Source organism: Myotis daubentonii, chromosome 2, assembly GCF_963259705.1.
Source record: "Myotis daubentonii chromosome 2, mMyoDau2.1, whole genome shotgun sequence".
NCBI lineage: Eukaryota > Metazoa > Chordata > Mammalia > Chiroptera > Vespertilionidae > Myotis > Myotis daubentonii.
Genome location: NC_081841.1, coordinates 132,460,089 through 132,484,099, shown reverse-complemented (window position 1 = coordinate 132,484,099; position 24,011 = coordinate 132,460,089). Strand labels below are relative to the sequence as shown.

Sequence of the window (24,011 nt, the reverse complement as noted above, 5' to 3'; positions counted from 1 at the left end):
AGGTCCCCCATCAAGCCCCACCAGGTGGGGGGTGCAGTCTGAGGTCCCCTGGCCTGGCACTGGGGCTGGGGGCGCAGCCTAAGGTCCCCCAGCCTTACACCAGGGCGGGGGGAGCACCTGAGGTTCCCCGTCAAGCCCCACTGGGTGGGGGGAGTGGCCTCAGGTCCCCTGGCCTGATGCCAGGGCAGGGGGCACAGCCTCAGGTCCCTGCTGATTGCTCGTTAAGGCTCGTTATGGGAACTCGGCCTCCACTGTGGACGCAGCCATCTTATGTTACGGAAACCCCACCTATGCTGTGGGCTCCACCATCTTTGTGGTTGAGTGACAGTCAATTTGCATATTCCCTCTTTATTATATAGGCTTTTTATTTTGTGACTTCTATTTTCTCTGCTAAGTAGAACAAGTCACTGCTGGAGAGAGATGAAGAACAGATAAGTATTATAGGGACTTTAAGGAAATATAAAAGTTTAGAAAAGCTACTGATAGAAATGGGAACAGGAGTTACTAGGGAAGTAATTTAAATTATTTTCAGTTAAAATGTTCAGTGTAGATTCTAAGTAAATTCTTTTTTAAAAATATATATATATTGATTGATTTCAGAGAGGAAGGGAGAGGGAGAGAGAGATAGAAACATCAATGATGAGAGAGAGTCATTGATTGGCTGCCTCCTGCATGCCCCACACTGGGGATTGAGTCCGCAACCCGGGTATATGCCCTTGACCAGAATCAAACCCAGGACCCTTCAGTCTACAGGCTGATGCTCTACCCACTGAGCCAAACCAGCCAGGGCTCTAAGTAAATTCTTGTCAATAAAATCAAAGAATGTTTAGAGAACAATATATCAAATCACATTATTTAATAATTGTAAATTATATAAATAAATCAAATAATTATTTCAGATGATGATAAAAAGCCATCCAATAAAATAAAAATCTAAAAATAAACAAACAAACAAATAAATAAATAAATAAATAAATAAAATAAAATAAAATAAAAATCTATAGAGAGAAGGAGAGTCAAGATGGCAGCATAGGTAAATGCAGTATTTGTCTCTTCCCACAACCACATCAAAATTACAACTAAACCACAGATCAACCATCATTCAAACTGCCTGAAATATGGCTGAACAGAAGTCCTACATTTAGAGAATTAAATAAGAAGCCATGTTGAGACTAGTAGGAGGAGTGGAGGTGCAGAATGGCCTGTTGTTGAGACTAATAGGAGGAGTGAAGGCACCGAATGGCCTGGTCCAAGAACTACATGTGGCCTTTTTTTTTTTTTTTAAATCAGGGAGGGATATCTTGGCTACAGAGGTCCCCGTAAGGAGCAAGGGATCTCAGCCCCACACCAGACCTCTCAGCCCAGGGTTCCAGTGCTGGAAAGAGAAGTCACTGTAACTTCGGTTTATAAACATGTGGGTATTGTGACCAAGTGACATGGAGGGTTGCTGGAGTTGCAGGCAGTTCCTCTCAAAGGGTCCATGCATGGACTCAGCCTCCCTCTGAGCTCCAGTGCTGGGGTAGCAGCTTATCTGGCATCAGGGCAAGAACTGGGAGCAGCTATTTCCCAGACAAAAGTGCTAGAAGAGGACATTGTTCTTTTGCTGAGATCGACCCATCACAGTGCTGACAGACAGGTGCCATATCTGAGTTTCCATGAATCTATTCCACCCTGGTGATTCCCTGAGATTCCACCCCACCCAATTTGCAGCCCCCCCCCCCCCCGCAACAAGCTTTTTCCAGTGGATTTACAATATGAATGGCCTATCCTAGCTCAGGATTCAGACTTTCCTAAAATCTCTCAAACAAGCAGCATTTGGCCTTGGTATGCCACATACCTCTGGATAAGTGGCACCAGGCCTGGCACTAGCAGCAGCTTGTCAAGGTTCACAGATTGGCCTCTCCTGGACACCTCCAAGCCCAACACCTTGGGGATGTCTGCCTGCCAGCTTAGGCCTGATCCCCCCTGGTGGACATTCCTCTCACAGTCCGGGACCCCTCTCACAATCCAGGATCCCTCGCTCCTTATCACCCACCTGCTCGCTGCTCCTTACCGTTCGGCTCGCTGCTCCTTAGTACTGCCACGGAGGCAGGAGAGGGTCCTGCCACCACCACTGTGCTCACCAGCTGTAAGCCCTGCTCCTGGCTGAGCGGTACTCCCCCTGTGGGAACGCAGTGACCACCAGGGGGCAGCTCCTGCATTTAGCGTCTGCCCCCTGGTGGTCAGTGTGCATCATAGTTGGTGGTTCCACCAGTCATTCCGCTGTTTGGTCAATTTGCATATTAGGATTTTATTATATAGGAAGGATTCAATCCTTCACCAAGCCATCCTTTTAATTGTATATATCCACAGAACAATTTCTGGAATGTGGCTCAGCTAATGTTAATGGTATTATCTGAATTATGAAATTTGTAAAACATTAAAATTTTTTCTATCTTGGTGTTTTTCTGCATTATTTATGATGAGTACATTTCTTCTTTACTGAAACAATAAAGAGATTTGAGGAAAAACCCAAATAACTAAGCTAGAAAAGATCTCAGCAGGAAAACTTATCTTATTAAAAAAGATATTTTTTTATTGAATTTTTAGAGAGGGAGTAAGGGAGAGGAATAGAGAGACAGAAACAATGATCAGCTCTTCCTGCAAACTCCCGCCCCAACCCCCCACTGGGGATTTAGCCTGCAACCCAGGCATTTGCCCTGACCATGAATCAAACTTGGTTCATGGGTCTATGCTCAACCATTGAGCCACACCAGCTGGGCAGAAAAACCTATCTTGTTTTGAATAGAAAAATTAAATATCATTAAAATGTCAATTATTCCACAAGCCTTTGGTTTGATACAATTCCAATCACAAGTCAAAAAAATTTTTGGTAACTAAATTAGGCATACCAAAAAGCAAGGACAACAAATTTTAAGTAAAACTTGCACGGGAAAAACAGACCAATAGAACAAAAGAGCCCAGATACAGATGTTAAAATAAGTTACAAGTGACTGTCAAATTTCTTTCTTTTTTAATATATTTTCATTGATTTCAGAGAGTAAGGGAGAGATAGATAGATAGATAGATAGATAGATAGATAGATAGATAGAAAGAAACATCAATGATGAGAATCATTGATTGGCTGCCTCGTGCATGCCCTCCTACTGGCAATCTAGCCCACAACCAGGGCATGTGCCCTGACTGGTTCATAGGTCAGTGCTCAACCCTGAACCACACAGGCCAGGCCAAATTTCTTGATGTAAAATTATCTGTCTATTTTTAGAAGTGATAAAATAATCTCAAAGAAAAAGACTGACATGTCAGAGTCCATATAAATATGCTACAAATCTAATAAAATTTTTGAATTTTTATGGATGAAATAAAATTATAGGCAAATAAGAGAAATTCTGTGATATGAATATAAACGGTAGAGGGTTAATCTATATATATAAAAGGCTAATTGGCAAAGTGTGCCCTTGGGAGTTCGACCGGGAGATGGGGAGTTCAATCACTTGCTATGATGACTTTTCCAGAAAAAGCAACCAGTAATTTCATTCATTAGTAACATTTCTGTTGACAGCTCCAGTCATTTGTTGGAGCTAAAATTTTCTACACCTATTAGATATTAATGATTGTCAATAAATAATAATTTTACATTCAAATTTTATAATCTCAATTTATAGCTGAGATCTGAAGCTAGGTTAGTATTCTCAAAATCTAGTAACTGTAGCCCAGCTGGTGTAGCTCAGTGGTTGAGCGTTGACCTAGGAACCAGAAGGTCACAATTCAATTCCCAGTCAAGGGCACATGCCCAGGTTGAGGGTTCAATCCCCAGTATGGGGTGTGCAAGAGGCAGTCACTCAATGATTCCCTCTCATCACTGATGTTTCTCTCTCTTGCTCTCTCCCTCTCCCTTCCTCTCTGAAATCAATAAAAATATTTTTATAATTAAAACAAAATAAAAACTAGTAACTGTAATCAAACATCAGATCTCTGAAATTCACAATGGTCATTCTTCACAACAGAATTATCAAAGGAAACTCAAAATTCACTTTTATTTTTAGTCTTTACTCTAAGTACATACATAACAATCACCAAATTTTGACTAGATACTGTTATTGGTATTAAGACAAGGCTTTTGGTTATAGTGTGAAATATAACTATTTCATAGCTTCAGTAAGCCCTTGTGCCTGTCTATGAACTGTCAATCTATAAAAACATTAACATGGGAGAGTAGAGATTAAAGTAATTTAGCTGAAGATAACTTGCATCCTATAGACTTCCAGGTGTGTAGTTTTTCTGGCTGGGTAGGTTAATATAGCCTTTCATATTTCCAAAGCTGCAAAAGCCTAGAAGAGTTTTTGCTAGAAGCTTAAGACATATAAGTCACAAAACTGAAAAGTATATTATATCATTCAAAAGCAATAAAGATTTCAGCTTAAACCAATTATTTTCATTACTGATGGAATACTAAGTAGGACCACAATGAAAAAGCATTTGATAGCTTTTTCCGCTTGCTAAAGAAATATCAGTAAATATTATCTTTAAGCTACATTTTAAATACATACGTACATGTATATGTAAACAGAGATCCGTATCTTAGAAATGAAAAACTGTCTAAACTATTTCACCTTATTTTATTCAATCAATCAATCAATCAATCAATATTTATTAAGCAACTATTATATATCATTTAGGAATACTCAAAAGCATTACTTTTTAAATAATTTGCCACATAAAAGAATGGTAATTCCTGAACTTTTCTGAATTTTTTTCATGTAGTGGTAGGTTTATTTTAATTTATAAAAAATTAAAGAAAGTGTAGTGTTTTTTAATCAAATGGAAAAGTCTTTCTGTACAATATAAGGATCATACAATATAAGTGTAATCTGCATTCATTGCCTATTTATTTTGTTATTGATTTTTATATCTGTTCATTGCATTACTAATTTAAAAATTTTATATCTTGGCACTTTAGAGGAACTTTTAGGGCAGAGTAACTAACCTTAATTTGCAACCTAATTGGAATTTTCCAAATAAGCCACATTTCTTCTTATGGGTCCTAGTACACACAGGCAAATACATAATTCTTTTGAGTTAAAGTTGATACCTTACTTCAGAATGTCTTATGTACTCAAGATACCTAGCTGGTAAATTGCTTTCCCTCATCAGCATCCCTACTTATTCAGGATTACCACCAAGTTATCCTATGTTTTTTTCTTTTTTGCTTAATAGTTAGGTCTATTCTGTATTACTAGTACATTGCTTTGTTAGAGTCTCACATTTCAATCAGTTCTTGTCAGGTCATCTCTCTCATAATGAAAACTATGTGCCCTTAACCCCCTCTCCTTTTTAGAATAATTTGGAAAAATTACTCAATTCCATTTTTTGTGAATAAATAGTTTAGTCTTCTTCTTGTATCTATTTATTAGATACCTACTTATGTGTCAGAACACTGGGCTAGACCTCTGAAATAAATCATAAGCAAAAAAGCAATGGCTAGAAATATTTCTGTAGCAAGGAAAAGAATAATCACTGATTTTACATGAGCTTAGATCTCATAAACAGTGCAATTAATCTTGAAAGCTCTTAAAGCTAGAAATCCAATTTATAAGCATTCTTCCAAATATCCATCCATCTCTTAGTAAACTTGCTTTTCTTCAAGCATTAATAGTTTGGATAAAGATAATGTCTCATTCAACATAATTGTTTTTATATTTAGTTTCATCACTAAAACTAATTTTCAAGTATTTTTCAGGATGGCAATGGTTTTGCTACCATGTGAGTAAAACATATTCTTAGGCTATAATAAAAGCCAACAATAATTTGTTAAATTGATTCCCAAGGAACATGGGTCCCAAATTCTCAACAACCGACTCACAAAAAAACTTCTCAAATACAAAATATTTGTAAACTGGGCATAACTTATTCTTTATTTCTGTACGAGCTTAAGAAATGGTGCCACCACTAACATAATAACAATGAATTGTTAGTTTAAAATAAAATTATTTTCAAGATTATGAAGTGTGCCAGTCTTCTATCAGTCCAAGAAGGACTGAGTGTGGGAAATTCTGTAAAGAAGTAAAAGTTGGTTTGTGATATTATCTCTATTGTATTTACTTTTGACTTTAAATGTAAGATACTTGTCCAGAAAAGGTTTCCACAGACCAGCTGAGCTTCTTATTATACATAGATCAACAAGCTAAAAAAAAAAAAAAATCCCACAAAACAAAACCTGTTCTACTGGCTTCCATATACATAGAGGAAATATTAGAGAAAGGATAGCCATTTTATATTATGTCTAGGGTACAAATCCTTTTAATATGTGTACTGACACTCTGCTGAAATTTTCATTTCAGCTAAGTTGTTCTGTTTAAAGAACTTACTTGAATCAGTAAGGACATTTTTTGAGGCTGGCAAAGTGCAGATTAGAAACTTTGCTTAGAATGGTACATCTTTACACAATGACTCAGTTTAGCAGCTAACAATATGTACTTCCTTCCTCCAGCATAAGAATGATTACACGCCTTCCCTTGATGCCCTTAAAATGAGATATGTAAAATTAGCATACACTCTGCTATGCTAAGTTTATATCAGAATGTGAATACATATTTTAAGAGTTTCTTTTTCTTTTTTCTGCTCTATTGCTTTCTTACATATATGTGCATCTGGTTATTCTAGTTCTCCAGTGGACCATTATGTGAGAGCTTGGGAGCAACTATAAGAACAATACAGCTGCATTATTCCTTAATTTAAAATCCATGTGCATTCATTTTGTATCAAACGGTAAATCTAACATGTAAATTGTCTAATTTTATTTTTATTATGGAACTTTCAAGAGGTCATGTGCCACTTGAATCATGAGAATTCTGTAATTTAAAACTGAAAATACCAAATATCACAATGGTAATTTTAAATTTACTGACACTAGGCAGAAAAATATAACTTTTGAATTTTCATGAAGTTGAAAGAGTAAGGTGAAAAATGATATACTGCCATTATTTTATTTTTGGAAACTCTGTAAATAAAAACCCGTTTCCAAAATAAGATATTTCACAGACAGAGAATAGTTGGTAGTGGTTCAAGTGTCTTAGGCAACAGAGGAGTATTGTTTTGTAGTCTTTGTTTTTTTAAACCTCTCCTAGTAACAGCAGTTTATCATTTACAAAGAAACAAGGTAACAACATGATTTAAAATGAATATATAAGCAATAACTGTAAAACTTTAACTGAAACTGAAGTTTAACATATTAATTCCATTTCTATGAACTGGTATAGATAACCTGGTTGATACTCACCAAATGTTATAGAAATCCCAGGCTTGTCTAAGCAACAACAAGTAGACACATGGTGAGGTGCTGAAGACAGCTCTCTCGTGGGCTCAAAGGACTTCAGAAGAAGTAGCCTTTATCTTCCATTCAACAGAGGGTGATTCCTATTACCAAAGCGTGGCAGAGAAAAGAGTTTCCACAATCCAGTCTTGACTTTCTGCCTCTGTCTTTGAAGAGTAACAGTTACCACCGAAAAACATTAGCAGAATACGATCACTTGAACACTCACACAAGGCAGCTGTAAATTTCCACTCTCTTTGCTTGCTCTCAGATTCCAAGCATTGCTTTTAATCTGTCACAGGCAGTTCTGTTTCTGGTCAAACCAGCTTGCTTATGTGTTCTCTTCTCCCTCTCTAACACCCTTTTTAGAAACATAACCACACAGTCATACCTCCCCTCTTTTTCTTCCTCTGAACAAATCTTGCAACGTCACAAGAATGTGTATAAGAAAATTAAGCTGAGGCAACCTTCATTCTTTGCCAAAAAAAGAGTCTAGGGATAAACAAAACCTTTTTCTCATTACATTTTTTCCCCTTTAAGTCCTATACTTATTCATGCATGGGGTTTTGTCAACAGATTAAACTGGTCTGACCATCTTGTTTAAAAATGTAAATAAAGGTTTCTAATAAAGGTATGTTGAAAGTGATAATAACAGATTCATCTGCCAATATACTAGTTCCTTAGGGAAGATGTTATTCCCAATCATAATAAGAAAGTGTAGCAAGTAAGTATTCAAATATTTTACCTTGAAATTAAAATACTTAAAAAAATTAATCTTGAGATTTAAAACCTAAGGAGATTTTAGAATTAGAGTATTCATAATTTAAAGATTAATTTTGTGAAAACTTAATGTATTTTTAAATAGGGTATATATATTTTTAGGGTATATTTTGAAATTTAGAATCAACATTTGAGATTATAAAAGAGAAAATTATAAAGAATATAAAAAATATTGACACTAAAGATAATAAATAGAACAGCTTAACCCTGGCCAGTGTAGCTCAGTTGGTTGGAGTGTCGTCCCATACACTGAAAAATTGTGGGTTTGATTCCTAATCAGGGAACATACATAGGCGGTAGGCTCAATCCCTGGTTGGGGCATGTATGGGATGGCAACCGATTGATGTTTCTCTCACATCAATGTCTTTCTCTCTCTCTTTCTCCTTTCTCTCTCTTTCCCTCCCCTCCTCTCTCTCCCTTTCTCTTTCTTTCCCTCCCCCTCTCTCTAAAATCAATAGGGATGTCCTTGGGTGAGGATTAAAATCAATCAATCAATCAATCAATCAATCAATCTACTTATACCATTCATGTGCAAACCTAATGTAATGATTTTGTTACTGAAATATGTCTAAGACTATGAGCTTAAATAAAGTAAAAGGTACATATCTTTACTTTTTTAAACTTTAGAAAGTCTCCTCCCCCCACCGCCCATCACACATATATAAGCATTATTGGTCAGGATGTATAATACCTCTTCAATGAAAATTTAAAAAGCTAAAGGCTACAATTTTTTTTTCATTATTATACACATATAATTACAGAGTAAAATATCCTAAAATTATGGATCTTTTTGTAAGGTTTGGGAATGAGGAATTAGGTAGAAAGCTGAGTGAGATGGTTGGTGACAGGTGTAGGTAACATTTGTAGGAGTCTTTGGAATTAGGAGGCAATGTACTCAGGTTGGAATATGTGCTGGATCTCTGAGAATGCTAGCTAGAGCCTGTTTTAGAGTATTCTGTTCTAACTCCTTAGCTCCAGAGATTTTTGGGTACTCTGTCTCCTACTATGTGTTACCAATCAACATTCTTGGGTTCTTCTAATGACCAATACTATGCCCCAATTATAGACATGATAAAATTAGTTATTAGCCCTATTATTAGTTTAATCCTACTCTCTGAAGAACTGAAATATGTCTAAGAATATGAGCTTAAATAAAGTAAGAGGTACATATCTTCACTTTTTTAATTTTTTAAAAATATATTTTCATTGATTTCAAAGAGGAAGGGAGAGGGAGAAATAGAAACATCAATGATGAGAGAGAATCATTGATCGGCTACCTCCTGCATGCCCCCAACTGGGGATCAAGTATGTTACCCTTCAGTCTGCAGGCCAACACTCTATTCACTGAGCCAAACCTGCTAGGGCAAGATAAATATCTTTAAACAGTTGTTTACAATCCTTCAGAAAAACAAGAAAATACAGTGTGGATTACTTCTTAATCTATATAGCATACATTTAATACATATTTCCTAATATGCACATTTTTGTTTAAATGCACATGAATGGTATAAGCAGATTTATTTATTTATATACACGTTTCTTAACCTAGTTCATTTAGATTTTTAATATTTAAATATATTATAAGGTAATTCACATCTTAACACATAAGAAATAGTCATCAAAGAAGACTAGAGATTAGTCTGCTGACTATTCCTTCAATTGGTAGTTTTGTAAAATTTAGAGATTTTTTTTTCACTAAAAAAAATATTTTTATTGATTTTTAGAGAGAGGAAGATAGAAGGAGAGAGAAACATTAATGTGAGAGCAAAACATTGACTGACTGCCTCCTGCATGCCCCCACCAAGAATCAGGCCCACAACCTGGGCATGTGCCCTGACAGGGAATCAAACTGGCAAACTTTCCATGCAAGGACGATGCCCAACCAACTGAGCCACACTGGCAAGGGCTAGAGTTTTATTTCCTACTATAGGCCCGCTGCACAAAATTCGTGCACTGGGGGGAGGGGGGTATCCCTCAGCCCAGCCTGCACCCTCTCCAATCTGGGACCCCTCGGGGGATGTCCGACTGCCCACAGGGATCGGGCCTAAACCGACAGTCAGACATCCCTCTCACAATCCGGAACTGCTGGCTCCCAACAGCTCACCTGCCTGCCTGCCTGATTGCCCCTAACTGCTTCTGCCTGCCAGACTGGTCACCCTCTAACCACTCCCCTGTCAGCCTGATTGACATCTAACTGCTCCCCTGCCGGCCCGATTGCCCACAACTGCCCTCCCCTGCCGGCCTGGTCACCCCTAACTGCCCTCCCCTACAGGCCATCTTGTGGTGGCCATCTTGTGTGAGGGTGTGATGGTCAATTTGCATATTACCTCTTTATTTTATAGGATTTTTAAAGAAATGGAGATAATCCCAAATCATTAAAAGGAATTAAATGCCCAGTATCTTGCTGAGTCTAAAATTACACTGAAAGAGTTCTGAAATAACTGAAGAAATTCAGAATTTGTAATGGGGGTGTAGACACTTGGAATAACTACTAGGTTAATTTTCATAAATCACTTTCAAATTGGGAGATGTTATATTTACTATGATTCTAAGCCACAAAATAAAGATATGGTATTCAAAATATATAATAAGACTGAGTACCTATGATTGTGTACAGTTTATATTTGATACCTGCTAAACACCATTTTTAAGATGCATACAAAGGAATTACAAAAAGTGACCTTATAATAGACCACAAATAAATCAATAAATTATCAAAGGAAACATAGTACAAGCTTCATCTTCTGGACGCAAGATGATAAAATACCTTAAAATTTCTTCAAGGGATAAGTAAAGGTTCTTTTTTTAAAAAAAAACCCTCATAATACTTGAAAATGAAAAACAAAACAAAACACCTTGGTAAGCCCTAGGCCAGCCATGGGCAAACTACGGCCCGCGGGCCGGATCCGGCCAGTTTGAAATGAATAAAACTATTGAAAAAAAAGACTGTACCCTTTTACGTAATGATGTTTACTTTGAATTTATATTAGTTCACACAAACACTCCATCCATGCTTTTGTTCCGGCCCTCCGGTCCAGTTTAAGAACCCATTGTGGCCCTCGAGTCAAAAAGTTTGCCCACCCCTGCCCTAGGCGGTTTGGCTCAGTGGATAGAGTGTGGGCCTGCAGACTGAAGGGCCCGGGGTTTGATTCCAATCAAGGGCACACACCCGACTGCGGTCTTGATCCCCAGTAGGGGGCATGCAGGAGGCAGCCGATCAATGATTCTCTCTCATCATTGATGTTTCTCTATCTCTCACTTTCCCTTTCTCTCTGAAATCAATATATATATATTTTAAAGAACCTTGGTCAGAGGAATAGTGGCATGAGAGATCCACTCGGCCTCTCCCTTTGAAACTTCAACAAGTTGATCAACTATAACTCAACTAAGGACTCCCTGTCAATATAGAAGCAGGCCTGAGAGACCCATGCATTGAAGCATCTAAAGATGGGCAACTAGGAATAAACAGGGAGGCAAGAAGGGAGGAGAACTCAAATGGCCACCTACGCAGCCCTGTGACCAGGAGCTGGCAATCAGCTTGGCCAGAAAAGGGAGGAAACCAGTGGTAGCAGGTCTTCTATGGGCTGGGAGAAACAGAGAGTTTCAGTGGGCTCTCCAGCAGGGTGAGCAGTGCGAACAGCAGCTAAGTCAGCAGAGTCACCCGGGCAAGGACACAGCATAGGGGTTCTGCGTGGCTGTCTGCCATTGGGTGGTGGTATTTCAGACAAAGAAATTGAGGCACAGAGCACTGCCACTCCTTAGACTCCCAAAGCTCTCCTCTAGTTGTCCTTGGTGTCAGGTAGAGGAGCATATTACCTGCTGACAGTTACTGCAATAGAATTGCAATTGCAATTGTTTCCCTCTCTGATTGATCCCTAGGTGGGGTGCGTGGGGGGCACTCTACAGGGTTGCCATTACAGTGAGGGTAAAACAAACCCCACCCCAAAGCAGTGGGGCTGTACTGTCTTACAGAAGCTAAGGAGAGCAACCCTGGTAGGTCACAGAGGTAAAAATCTTGTGATTCAGCACCACCTACTGGAAAAATAATAGAAAGACCTCTTCGGAGAAAGCTGCTAGATAAAGGACAATAATACAATATAAAATATTAGTATGTTTAGACAAGTTTTTCCTAACGTGGGGCACACGCCTCACAGGGGGGCAATTTGAATTTTAAGGGGGGAAATTCAAGAATGAGTTATTAACAGTGAATTTTTTGCATTTCTTATGGCTCTAGGGGCTTCATATACACTATATAAATATATATTGTGACATATTTATACATTTCAGTTCTCTATTATATGTTTTGAAACTTTATTTGACATTTTTTGATATCCCTTCATATTATTATTTTTTCAACAACTTCTTAGTGATTTCTTCCTCAGTACTTCAACTGTCCTTTCATTCTTTTATTTTTGTCTTTCATGGATGCCATGTTCTTTGGAAGCTTGTTTAGACCAAGTTAATGGCCTTTAAGGCTTCCTACAAAGTGAATAGGAGTTCACTCTTTGAATAATGAGAATGATATGTCACAGGGGGGCATCAGGATTTTAGAGATGCTTAGGTGGGGCATGGCCAAAAAAGATTGAGAACCACTGGCCTAGACAAAGGAGACCAGCAAATACCATGAATAACCACAGTAATGAGGAAGCTCAGGAAGAAAATGAAAACTCTCCAGAAAGAAAGCTGGAACATATGAATAAAATGACAGAGAATTCAAGATTGCCATTCTGAAAATACTTAACAAGATGTGAGAAAATACAGAAAGGGAGTTCAATGCACTCAGAAAACAAATTAATGAAAAAAATGAATACTTTAGCAAAGATTGAAACTTTAAAAAAGAACCAATCAGTCCTGGCTGGTTTTGCTCAGTGGTTAGATTGTTGGCCTGCAGACTGAAGGGTTGTGGATTTGACTCCTGTTCAAGAACATGTACCTTGGTTGCAGGTAACCCAGTCCAGGTAGGGGCTAGTGCAGGAGGCAACCAATCAATGTGTCTCTCTCATGTCAATGTTTCTCTCTCTCTCTCTCTCTCTCTCTCTCTCTCTCTCTCTCTCTCTCTCTCTCTCTCTCCCTCCCTCCCTCCCTCCCTCCTCCTTCCTTTCCACTCTCTCTAGAATTCAATGAGAAAAAATATCCTCGGGTAAGGATTAAAATGAATGAATAAATAAATAAATAAATAAATAAATGGACCAATCAGGTCTCTTGAAAATGAAGCACGCAATTAAGGAGATTAAGAGCAAACTACTAAGCATAGGAAGGAGAGCGGACCAGATGGAGGAAAGGATTAGTGACATCGAAGACAGGAATCTAGAAATGATGCAAAGGGAAGGAGAGAGACTTGAGCATAAACACAAAGAAAGAAAGAACTCTATGAGGACTATTTGACTCCGTCAGGAAAAGCAATATAAGAACTATAGCCATACCCGATGAAGAAGAGAGGGGAAAAGGAATGGAGAGTCTATTAAATAAATAGTGGATAACTTCCCAAATCTATGGGAAGAACTAGATCCTTTGAGCCCCGCCAGTGTGGCTCAGTGGTTGAGCATCGACCTATGAACCAGGAGGTCATGGTTTGATTCCTGGGCAGGGCATATGCCCCGTTGGGGGCTCAATCCTCAGTGTGGGGTGTACAGGAGGCAGCCGATCAATTATTCTCTCTCGTCATTGATGTTTATATTCTCTCTCTCCCTCTCCCTTCCTCACTGAAATCAATAAACACACACACACACACACACACACACACACACACACACACACTAGATACCAGGATCCAAGAAGCAAGCAAAACAACTAGTTACCTCAATCCAAAGAGACCCTCTCCATGGTGCATTGTATTGAAATAGTCAAAAATTAATGACAAAGAAAAAATTCTCAAAGCAACCAGGGAAAAGAAGGGGGTGACTTACAAAACCTATAGGATATCATCCAACTTCTCAAGAGAAACTCTACAAGTCAGAAGAGAGTGGAACCAAATATTCAAATGACTGAAAGCAAAAAAGTATCAGCCAAAAAATATATATATATATCCAGTGAAGTTAACCTTTAAATATGAAGGAGAAATAAAGACTTTTCTAAACATACAGAAGCTGAGGGAATTTATCACCAGGAAACCTATTGCAGGAAATAATCAAGGGAATTATTCTACTGGAAACAAAAAGCATAAGGTCAAAACACTATGAGTAAGATCACCAAAAACTTACAGCATAAAAAGGGATAATTCAGGAAAACAAAAACATAAAAGGTGAGGGGTTAAAGGTCCAAACTGGGAAAGGTGGATTGAGATTAGACACACTCAAAAGAAAAAAAATTATATGTAACAACTTTATTTTTCATAAACTTAATGGTAACCATGCAAAAATCCCAAAATTAAGAAGCATAGCTTTAAAAAAAGAGGAATAGAAAGGAGTATGGAAAACAACAGACAAAAAAAGAAAAGAAAAGAACCAATGGATACACAGAGCTACCAGAAAACAAAAGATAAAATGGCTATAGGAAATCCTCATACATCAATAATTACCCTAAATATAAATGGTCTGAATTCACCAATAAAGAGGCACAGAGTGGCAGAGTGGATCAAAAAACAAAACCCAACAATATGCTGCCTTCAAGAGACACTTCTAAGCTACAAAGACAAAGGTAAATTCAAAGTAAAAGGGTGGAAAATGATTCTCCAAGCAAATAACATCCACAGAAAAGCAGGTATAGCCACTCTTATATCTGACAAAATAGATTTAAAGATAACAAGAGACAAAAATGGACATTTTATAAGGTCAAAGGGGACAATACATCAAGAAAACATAACACTTCTTAATATATATGCACCCAACCAGGAAACATTGAAATATATAAAACAAATTGAAGGGGAAATCAGGAGCTTTGCAGACCAAAAAAGGCTAAGGGAGTTTATCACAACCAAGCCAGCAATGCAAGAAATGCTAAAGGGAATGCTGTACAAAGAAGAAATAGAAAGGTAGGAAGGAACACAGGCATAATGAATAGAATGGCTACAAACAAGTACCTATCCTATCTAATAATAGACAACATGGTAATTGACCGTACCTTCGCTATGCCTCCCATCGGCTAATCAGCGTGATATGCAAATTAACCGCCAACAAAGATGGCGGCTAATTTGCATACTGCAGGCAGGGCAGGACAGTGCCATCCCACCTGCCCCACCACCATCCGGGCCTGCTATTTGCCACCCAGAGCGGTGGAGCGGGACAGCACCATCCCTCCTGCCCTGCCACCATCCGGGCCTGCTATCTGCAACCCGGGGTGGCGGGCGTCCGTGTGTGACCCGACCCAGGGCGGCGCAGCAGCAATCAGCCAGCCCACCCGACCTCCATCTGGGCATCCCGTGTGCGACCCGACCCGGGGTGGCCAGGCGGGGCAACAGCGATCTGCCGGCCCGCCCGGGCGTCCAGTGTGCAACCCGACCCGGGGCAGCGCCCCAACCCCCGGATCGGCTCTGCTGTGTGTGCGGCCCGGGGAGGCAGGGCAGGCACCGAGGGATCGGGCCTGCCATCTGCCACCCGGGGAGTGGGCCTAAGCCAGCAGGTGGTTATCTCCTGAGGGGTCCCAGACTGTGAGAGGGCACAAATGGGGCTAAGATACACCCCCCACCCCACCCCCTGCCAGTGCACAAATTTTTGTGCACCAGGCCTCTAGTCAATAGTAACATTAAATGTAAATGGGCTAAATGCTCCAATTAAAAGACATGGAATGACTGAATGTATAAGAAAACATGACCCATATATGTATATGCTGTATATAAGAGAGCCACCTCAGAACAAGGGACTCACACAGACTGAAAGTGAAGGGATGGAAAAACATTTTTCAGGCAAATAGAAATGAAAAAGAAGCCGGATTAGAAATACTTATATCTGACAAAATAGACCTCAAAGTGAAGACCATAACAAGAGACAAGGAAGGCTACTTCATAATTCTAAAGGGATTGATACAACAAAAGGATATAACTCTGGTAAACATATATGCATCCAATGCAGGAGCACCCAAATACATTAAAAAAAAACTTCTGGAGATATCAGGGGAGAGACTGACAGCAATACAATCATAGTAGGAGACTTTAATACTCCATTAATATCACTGGATAAATCCTCTAAACAAAAAATCAGCAAAGAAACAGCAATCCTAAATGACTCACTAGATCAGATGGACTTAATCGACATCTTCAGAACATTCCACCCCAAAGCTACAGAATATATATTCTTCTCAAGTGCACATGGGACATTTCAAAGATAGACCACATATTGGGACACAGGCAAACTCTCTCCAAATTCAAGAAGATTGAAATCATATCAAGCATCTTCTCAGATCACAATGGCATAAAATTAGAAATCAACTACAATAAAAACAATCACAAAAATTCAAACACTTGGAGGCTGAATAGTATACTATTAAACAATGATTGGGTTACCAAAGAGATCAAAGAAGAAATAAAAAGCATCCTGGAAACAAATGACAATGAAAACACAACAATCCAAAATCTATGGGACACAATGAAAGCAGTCCTGAGAGGGAAGTTCATAGCTCTACAGGCCTATCTCAAAAAACAAGAAAAACTGGTAATAAACCATCTAATTCTGCAACTTGAAGATTTAGAAGGAGAGCAACAAGAAAAGCCAAGAGTGAGCAGAAGGAAGGAATAATATAGATCAGAGTAGAAATAAATGACATAGAGACCAAACAAACAAACAAACAAACAAAAAACACAATACAAAAGATCAATGAAACCAAGAGCTGGTTCTTTGAAAGAATAAACAAGATAGATGAACCTCTAGCCAGACTCACCAAGAAGCAAAGAGAGAAGACCCAAATAAACAAAATCAGAAATGAAAGAGGCGAAATAACAACAGACCCCACAGAAATACAAAGAATCATAAAAATATACTATGACTGCCCTAACTCATTTGGCTCAGTGGATAGAGCATCGGCCTGCAGACTCAAGGGTCCCAGGTTCAATTCCGGTCAAGGGCATGTACCTTGGTTGCAGGCACGTACCCAGTGGGGAGTGCAGAAGGCAGCTGATCGATGTTTTTTTTCTCATCAATGTTTCTAACTCTCTAACCCTAGCCCTTCCTCTCTGTAAAAAAATCAATAAAATATATTTAGAAAAAAAAACAAAAACCAACATAACTTTAAAAAAAATACTATGAACAACTCTTCTCCAATAAACTGGTCAATCTAGAAGAAATGGACATATTCCTAGAAAAATACGACCTTCCAAAACTCAACCAGGAAGAATAAAAAAATCTGAATAGGCCGATAACTATGGAGGAAATTGAGGCAGTAATCAAAAAACTTCCAACAAACAAAAGCCCTGGACCAGACGGCTTCACGGGGAAGTTTTATCAAATATTCAAAGAAGAAATAAAACCTATCTTCCTCAGACTATTCCAAAAAATTCAAGAGGAAGGAACACTTACAAGCTCTTTCTACGAAGCCAATATTACTCTAATCCCAAAACCAGATAACGACAATACAAAGAAAATTACAGGCCAATATCCCTCATAAACATAGATGCCAAAATTCTCAACAAAATTCTAGCAAATCAAATCCAACATTACATTAGAAAGATCATGCACCATGACCAAGTGGGATTTATTCCGGGGATGCAAGGATGGTACAATGTCCACAAATCAATAAACGTGATATACCACATAAACAAATTTAGAGATAAAAACCATATAATCATATCCATTGATGCAGAAAAAGCATTTGACAAAATCCAATACCTTTTCTTGATAAAAACTCTCAGCAAGGTGGGAATAGAAGGATCATACCTCAACATAATAAAAGCCATATATGACAAACCTACAGCCAACATCAATACTCAATGGGCAAAAACAAATCATTTCCCCTAAGAACAGGAACAAGACAGGGATCCCATTCTCACCATTCCTGTTCAACATAGTACTGGATGTACTAGCAATGGCGATCAGACAAGAAGAAGGAAAAAAAGGCATCCAAATTGGAAAAGAAGAAGTGAAATTGTCATAATTCGCAGATGACATGATATTATACATACAAAACACTAAAGACTCCATCAAAATACTATTAGACTTACTAAATGAATTTGGCAATGTAGCAGGATATAAAATAAACACCCAGAAGTCGATGGCTTTTTTATATACTAATAATGAACTCACAGAAAAAGAAAGTAAAAAAAAAATACCATTTACCATTGCAACAAAAAAAATTTAAAATACCTAGGAATAAATTTAATCAAGGAGGTAAAAGATTTGTACTCAGAAAATTACAGGACATTGAAAAAAGAGATAGAGGAAGACATAAACAAATGGAAGAATATGCCATGTTCATGATTGGTAGAATCAACATTATTAAAATGTCCATACTATTTTTTTAAATGTAGTCCCATTTGTTTATTTTCTCTTTCGTTTCCATTGCCCTAGGAGCTGTATTAGTGAAGAAATTGCTTCGGCATATGTCTGAGAATTTGCTGCCTGTGAATTCCTCTAATATTTTTATGGTTTCCTGTCTTATATTTAAGTCCTTTATCCATTTTGAGTTTATTTTTTGTGTACGGTGTAAGTTGGAGGTTTAGTTTTATTTTTTTGCATGTATCTGTCCAATTTTCCCAGCACCATTTATTGAAAAGACTGTCTTTATTCCATTGTATCTTCTTGCCTCCTTTGTCAAATATTAATTGAGCATAGTGGTTTGGGTCGATTTCTGGGTTCTCTATTCTATTCCATTGACCTATATGTCTGTCTTGTGCCAGTTTTGAGAACAGTGGCTTTGTAATACAGCTTGATATCTGGTATTGAGATCCCACCTACTTTTTTCTTTCTCAGGATCGCTGCAGCTATTTGGGGTCTTTTTTTTTTTTTCCAAATGAATTTTTGGGGAGTTCATTTTAGGTCTGTGAAATATGCCATTGGTATTTTAATGGGGAGTGCATTGAATCTATAGATTGTTTTGGGTAGTATGGACATTTTAATGATGTTGATTCTACCAATCCATGAGCATGCTATGTTCTTCCATCTGTTTATGTCTTCCTCTATCTCTTTTATCAATGTCCTGTCGTTTTCCAAGTACAGGTCTTTTACCTTCTTAGTTAAGTTTATTCCTAGGTATCTCACTTTTTTTGGTGCGATGGTAAATGGGATTGTTTTATTAATCTCGCTTTCTGTAAATTCACTATTGGTGTATAAAAATGCCATAGATTTCTTGGCATTAATTTTGTATCCTGCTACATTGCTGAATTCATTTAGTAAGTCTAGTAATTTTTTGATGGAGTTTTCAGGGTTTTCTATGTACAGTATCATGTCATCTGCAAATAAGGACAGTTTTACGTCTTCTTTTCCAATTTGGATGCCTTTTATTTCTTCATCTTGTCTACTTGCTATGGCTAGCACTTCCAGAACTATGTTGAACAGGAGTGGTGAGAGGGGGCATCCCTGTCTTGTTCCTGTTTTTAGGGGAAATAGTTTTAGTTTTTGCCCGTTGAGTATGATGTTGGCTGTAGGTTTGTCATATCAGGCTTTTATTATGTTGAAATATGACCCCTCTATTCCCATTTTGTGCCGGGAGCCGGTCCATCCTTGCTGTTTCAAGGGACCTGGAATATATGGCATACAGTTCTTAATATGTTTGCTCACCTTCTTGGTGCTGTGTTTTAACCAAGGTCACCTCTCCGAGAAAGGTTGAATCCCCAGGTGGGGATTTTCCCCTGAAGTTAGGGAGGGAATAAAACCCCTCAACTAAGTGCCAGGCGGGTAATTAATCACTTTAACTATGAACAATCATGCTTAAGCTACATAATCTTTACTCCCTGGAATGGAGATAAGAAACGCCCTAACCTTTGTAATAGAGATTGATAGGATTGAATCAACTGGTATAAATACAGATGTAACAAGACAGAAAGAGACAGAACTTAGAACACAGAACTCATGAGACAGAATTCAGAAGACAGAACCTACACGGAGTCTGGAGACAGAAGAACTTCGCTGGAGAGAGCATGCCGGAGGATCCTGGACAGGGACTGGTCTCGGAGCCTGGAGGCAGAGCCTGGCAAGAGAGCATGGCAGGGGATCCTGGACTGAACCTGACTGCGGAGATTGGCAGGAGAGCCTGACTAGAACCTGGTGACTGGACCTGCCTGGAGAACCTATAGAACCTGGCAATAGAACCAGGCAAGAGAACCCAACCATGCTGATTAACTGAACGCTGCCTCTGTGTCATTCCTTCTTCGCCGACTCCATCCACACCTTTGGGGACCCCTGGACCCACTGGGGCAGGACCCCGGCATATGACGCCCGAACAGGGACCCCTAGGTAAGCGCCCCGCACTCGGGACAGATAGGACTCCACCGTAGGAAGAGGGTGGATAGTCTTCGCCGACTCCGTCCACACCTTTGGGAATCCCTGGAACAGGATTCCCTTAGGTAAGCCACCCCCCTTGAAAACCCCCACACTCGGGACGGATAGGACTCCACCAGGGTGCTACAGACCCCCCTATAGAGGATAAATAGGGTAAGAAGGTGGATAGTACAGAACTTAGATTGAGAAGATGTGCCATACTGAGTCTAAAGAAAAAAGACTCTGTATTGATCTGTTAACACATAGGCTTGCTAGCAGAGGAGTTAAGGTTACTCCCAGTCAGATGGAACATTTTATACAAGAAATACATCCATGCTTTTCTGAGGAAGGAAAGGTGCTGGGAAGGTAAATGTAGAGGCATGGGAGGAGGTAGGCCCAAGGAGCCTTATCCTTAACCCCATTGCAGCCTTTCCACCCCGGGGAAGTGCAGGATTGGCAAGCTCTCCCTGGGGTGATAGATCAGGACTCAGGTAATAGCGGAAAGCGCCAATCCTACTCTTAAAATGGATATAAGAGAGCATTTGAGGTTTTTCTTTTTAATGCTTGCTTTTAAAAAATAAAAAAGGGGGAATTTGCCGGGAGCCGGTCCATCCTTGCTGTTTCAAGGGACCTGGAATATATGGCATACAGTTCTTAATATGTTTGCTCACCTTCTTGGCGCTGTGTTTTAACCAAGGTCACCTCTCCGAGAAAGGTTGAATCCCCAGGTGGGGATTTTCCCCTGAAGTTAGGGAGGGAATAAAACCCCTCAACTAAGTGCCAGGCGGGTAACTAATCACTTTAACTATGAACAATCATGCTTAAGCTACATAATCTTTACTCCCTGGAATGGAGATAAGAAACGCCCTAACCTTTGTAATAGAGATTGATAGGATTGAATCAACTGGTATAAATACAGATGTAACAAGACAGAAAGAGACAGAACTTAGAACACAGAACTCATGAGACAGAATTCAGAAGACAGAACCTACACGGAGTCTGGAGACAGAAGAACTTCGCTGGAGAGAGCATGCCGGAGGATCCTGGACAGGGACTGGTCTCGGAGCCTGGAGGCAGAGCCTGGCAAGAGAGCATGGCAGGGGATCCTGGACTGAACCTGACTGTGGAGATTGGCAGGAGAGCCTGACTAGAACCTGGTGACTGGACCTGCCTGGAGAACCTATAGAACCTGGCAATAGAACCAGGCAAGAGAACCCAACCATGCTGATTAACTAAACGCTGCCTCTGTGTCATTCCTTCTTCGCCGACTCCGTCCACACCTTTGGGGACCCCTGGACCCGCTGGGGCAGGACCCCGGCAATTTTGCTGAGGGATTTTTATCAAGAAAGGGTGTTGGATTCTGTCAAATGCTTTTTCTGCATCAATTGATATGACTATGTGGTTTTTACTACATCAAAATAAAAAGGTTCTGTTCAACAAAAGAAACCATCGACAAAACAACAAGAAAGCCCACTGCATGGGAGAACATATTTGCCAATGTTATCACCGATAAGGGTTTAATCTCCACATTTACAGGGAACTCATACAACTTAACAAAAGGAAGATAAACAACTCAATCAAAAAATGGACAATGGCCCTAAATAGATACTTTTCGAAAGAAGACATAAGGAAGGCCAAGAGACATATGAAAACATGCTCAAAGTCACTAACCATCCGAGAGATGCAACTCAAAACGACAATGAGGTACCATCTCACACCTGTCAGAATGGCTATCATCAACAAATCAACAAACGACAAGTGCTGGCAAGGATGTGGAGAAAAAATAACCCTCTTGCACTGCTGGTGGGAATGCAGACTGATGCAGTCACTGTGGAGAACAGTATGGTGTTTCCTCAAAAAACTAAAAATGCAACTCCCATTTGACCCAGTGATCCCACTTCTAGGAATATATCCCAAGAAAACAGAAACACCAATCAGAAAAGATATATGCACCCCTATATTCATAGCAGCACAATTTACAATAGCTAAGATTTGGAAACAGCCTAAATGCCCATCAGTAGATGAGTGGATTAGAAAACTGTGTTACATGCACAAAATGGAATACTATGCTGCTGTAAAAAAGAAGGAACTCTTACCATTTGTAACAGCACGGATGGAACTGGAGAGCACTATGCTAAGCAAAATAAGCCAATCAGAGAAAGATAAATATCACATGATTTTACTCATTCATGGAATATAATGAACATCATAAACTGATGAACAGAAATAGATACAGAGACAAAGAAGCATTGAACAGACTGTCAAAATACAGCGGAAAGGCGGGGGTAGCTGGGGTCGGTGGGAGGGGTAAGAGATCAACCAAAGGACTTGTATGCATGCATATAAGGATAACCAATGGACACAGACACTGGGGGTGGGGACGTGAGGGCATGTGCTTGCGGGAGGTCAAAGGGGGAAAAAAGGAGACATATGTACTACTACTTGTAATACTTTAAACAATTATATACATATATATAAAACAACTACTCACAGAACTAAAGGGAGAAACAGATTAAAATACAATCATAGTTTGGGGACCTTAATACTCCATGGACAGCTCTAAATAGATCATCCAGACAAAAAATCATTAAAGAAATATTGGCCTTAAATGACACACTAGACCAGTGGTCGGCAAACTCATTAGTCAACAGAACCAAATATCAACAGTACAACAATTGATATTTCTTTTGAGAGCCAAATTTTTTAAACTTAAACTATATAGGTAGGTACATTGTTATCAACTTAATTAGGGTATTCCTAAGGCTTAGGAAGAGCCACACTCAAGGGTCCAAAGAGCCGCATGTGGCTCGCAAGCCGCAGTTTGCTGACCACGGCACTAGACCAAATAGACATAATTCACATTTACAAAGCCTTTCATCATAGAACATTAGATTATACATTCTTTGCCAGTGCACACAGAACATTCTCAAGGATATACCATATGTTGGTCACAAAAATAACATCAACAAATTAAAGAAGATTAAAATTATACAAGCATATTCTCTGACCACAATGCCTTGAAATTAGAAATCAACCTCAAAAAGAAAAAACCCCACAAATACTTACAGATTAAACAACATACTACTAAAAAATAACTTGGTCAAAGAAGAAATAAAAGGTAAGATCAAAAGATATATAGAGACATATAAGAATGATAAGACAACATATCAAAACTTCTGGGATGCAGTGAAAGCAGTAATAAGAGGGAAGTTTTCTATAATTACAGGCCTATCTCAAGAAACAAGAGAAATCACAAGTGAACATCCTAACTTTACATCTTAAAGTACTAGAAAAAGAAGAACAAAAACAACCCAAAGTCAGCAGAAGGAAGGAAATAAAAATTAGAGCAGAATTGATTGAAATAGAAAACAAAAAGACTACACAAAAAATTAATACAACTAAGAACAAGTTCTTTGAAAAGATGAATAAAATTGACAAACCCATGACTAAGGAAAAAAGGGAAAAGACTCGTATAAACAAAATTAGAAATGAGAGAGAAGTCACCACAGACATCACAGATATACAAAGGATCATACTATAATACTCTGAAGGATTATATATGGCATGAGCATTGACCA

At 38.9% G+C, this 24,011-nt stretch overlaps 1 protein-coding gene across 10 annotated transcripts in view; it reads right to left on the bottom strand.

Moving 5' to 3' along the window:
• Positions 1 to 24,011, bottom strand: part of CAB39L (calcium binding protein 39 like) — a 159,561-nt gene that overhangs the window by 104,261 nt on the left and 31,289 nt on the right. For 4 of the 10 annotated variants that reach the window (XM_059684597.1, XM_059684594.1, XM_059684604.1 and 1 more), the window contains one exon: positions 7,280 to 7,479. The exons of 2 other annotated variants lie outside the window; for them this stretch is intronic. The gene's annotated coding sequence lies outside the window, so the exon portion shown is untranslated. The remainder of the gene's footprint in view (positions 1 to 7,279; positions 7,480 to 24,011) is intronic. 4 more of the 10 variants (XM_059684599.1, XM_059684596.1, XM_059684601.1 and 1 more) reach the window with 2 other exon arrangements.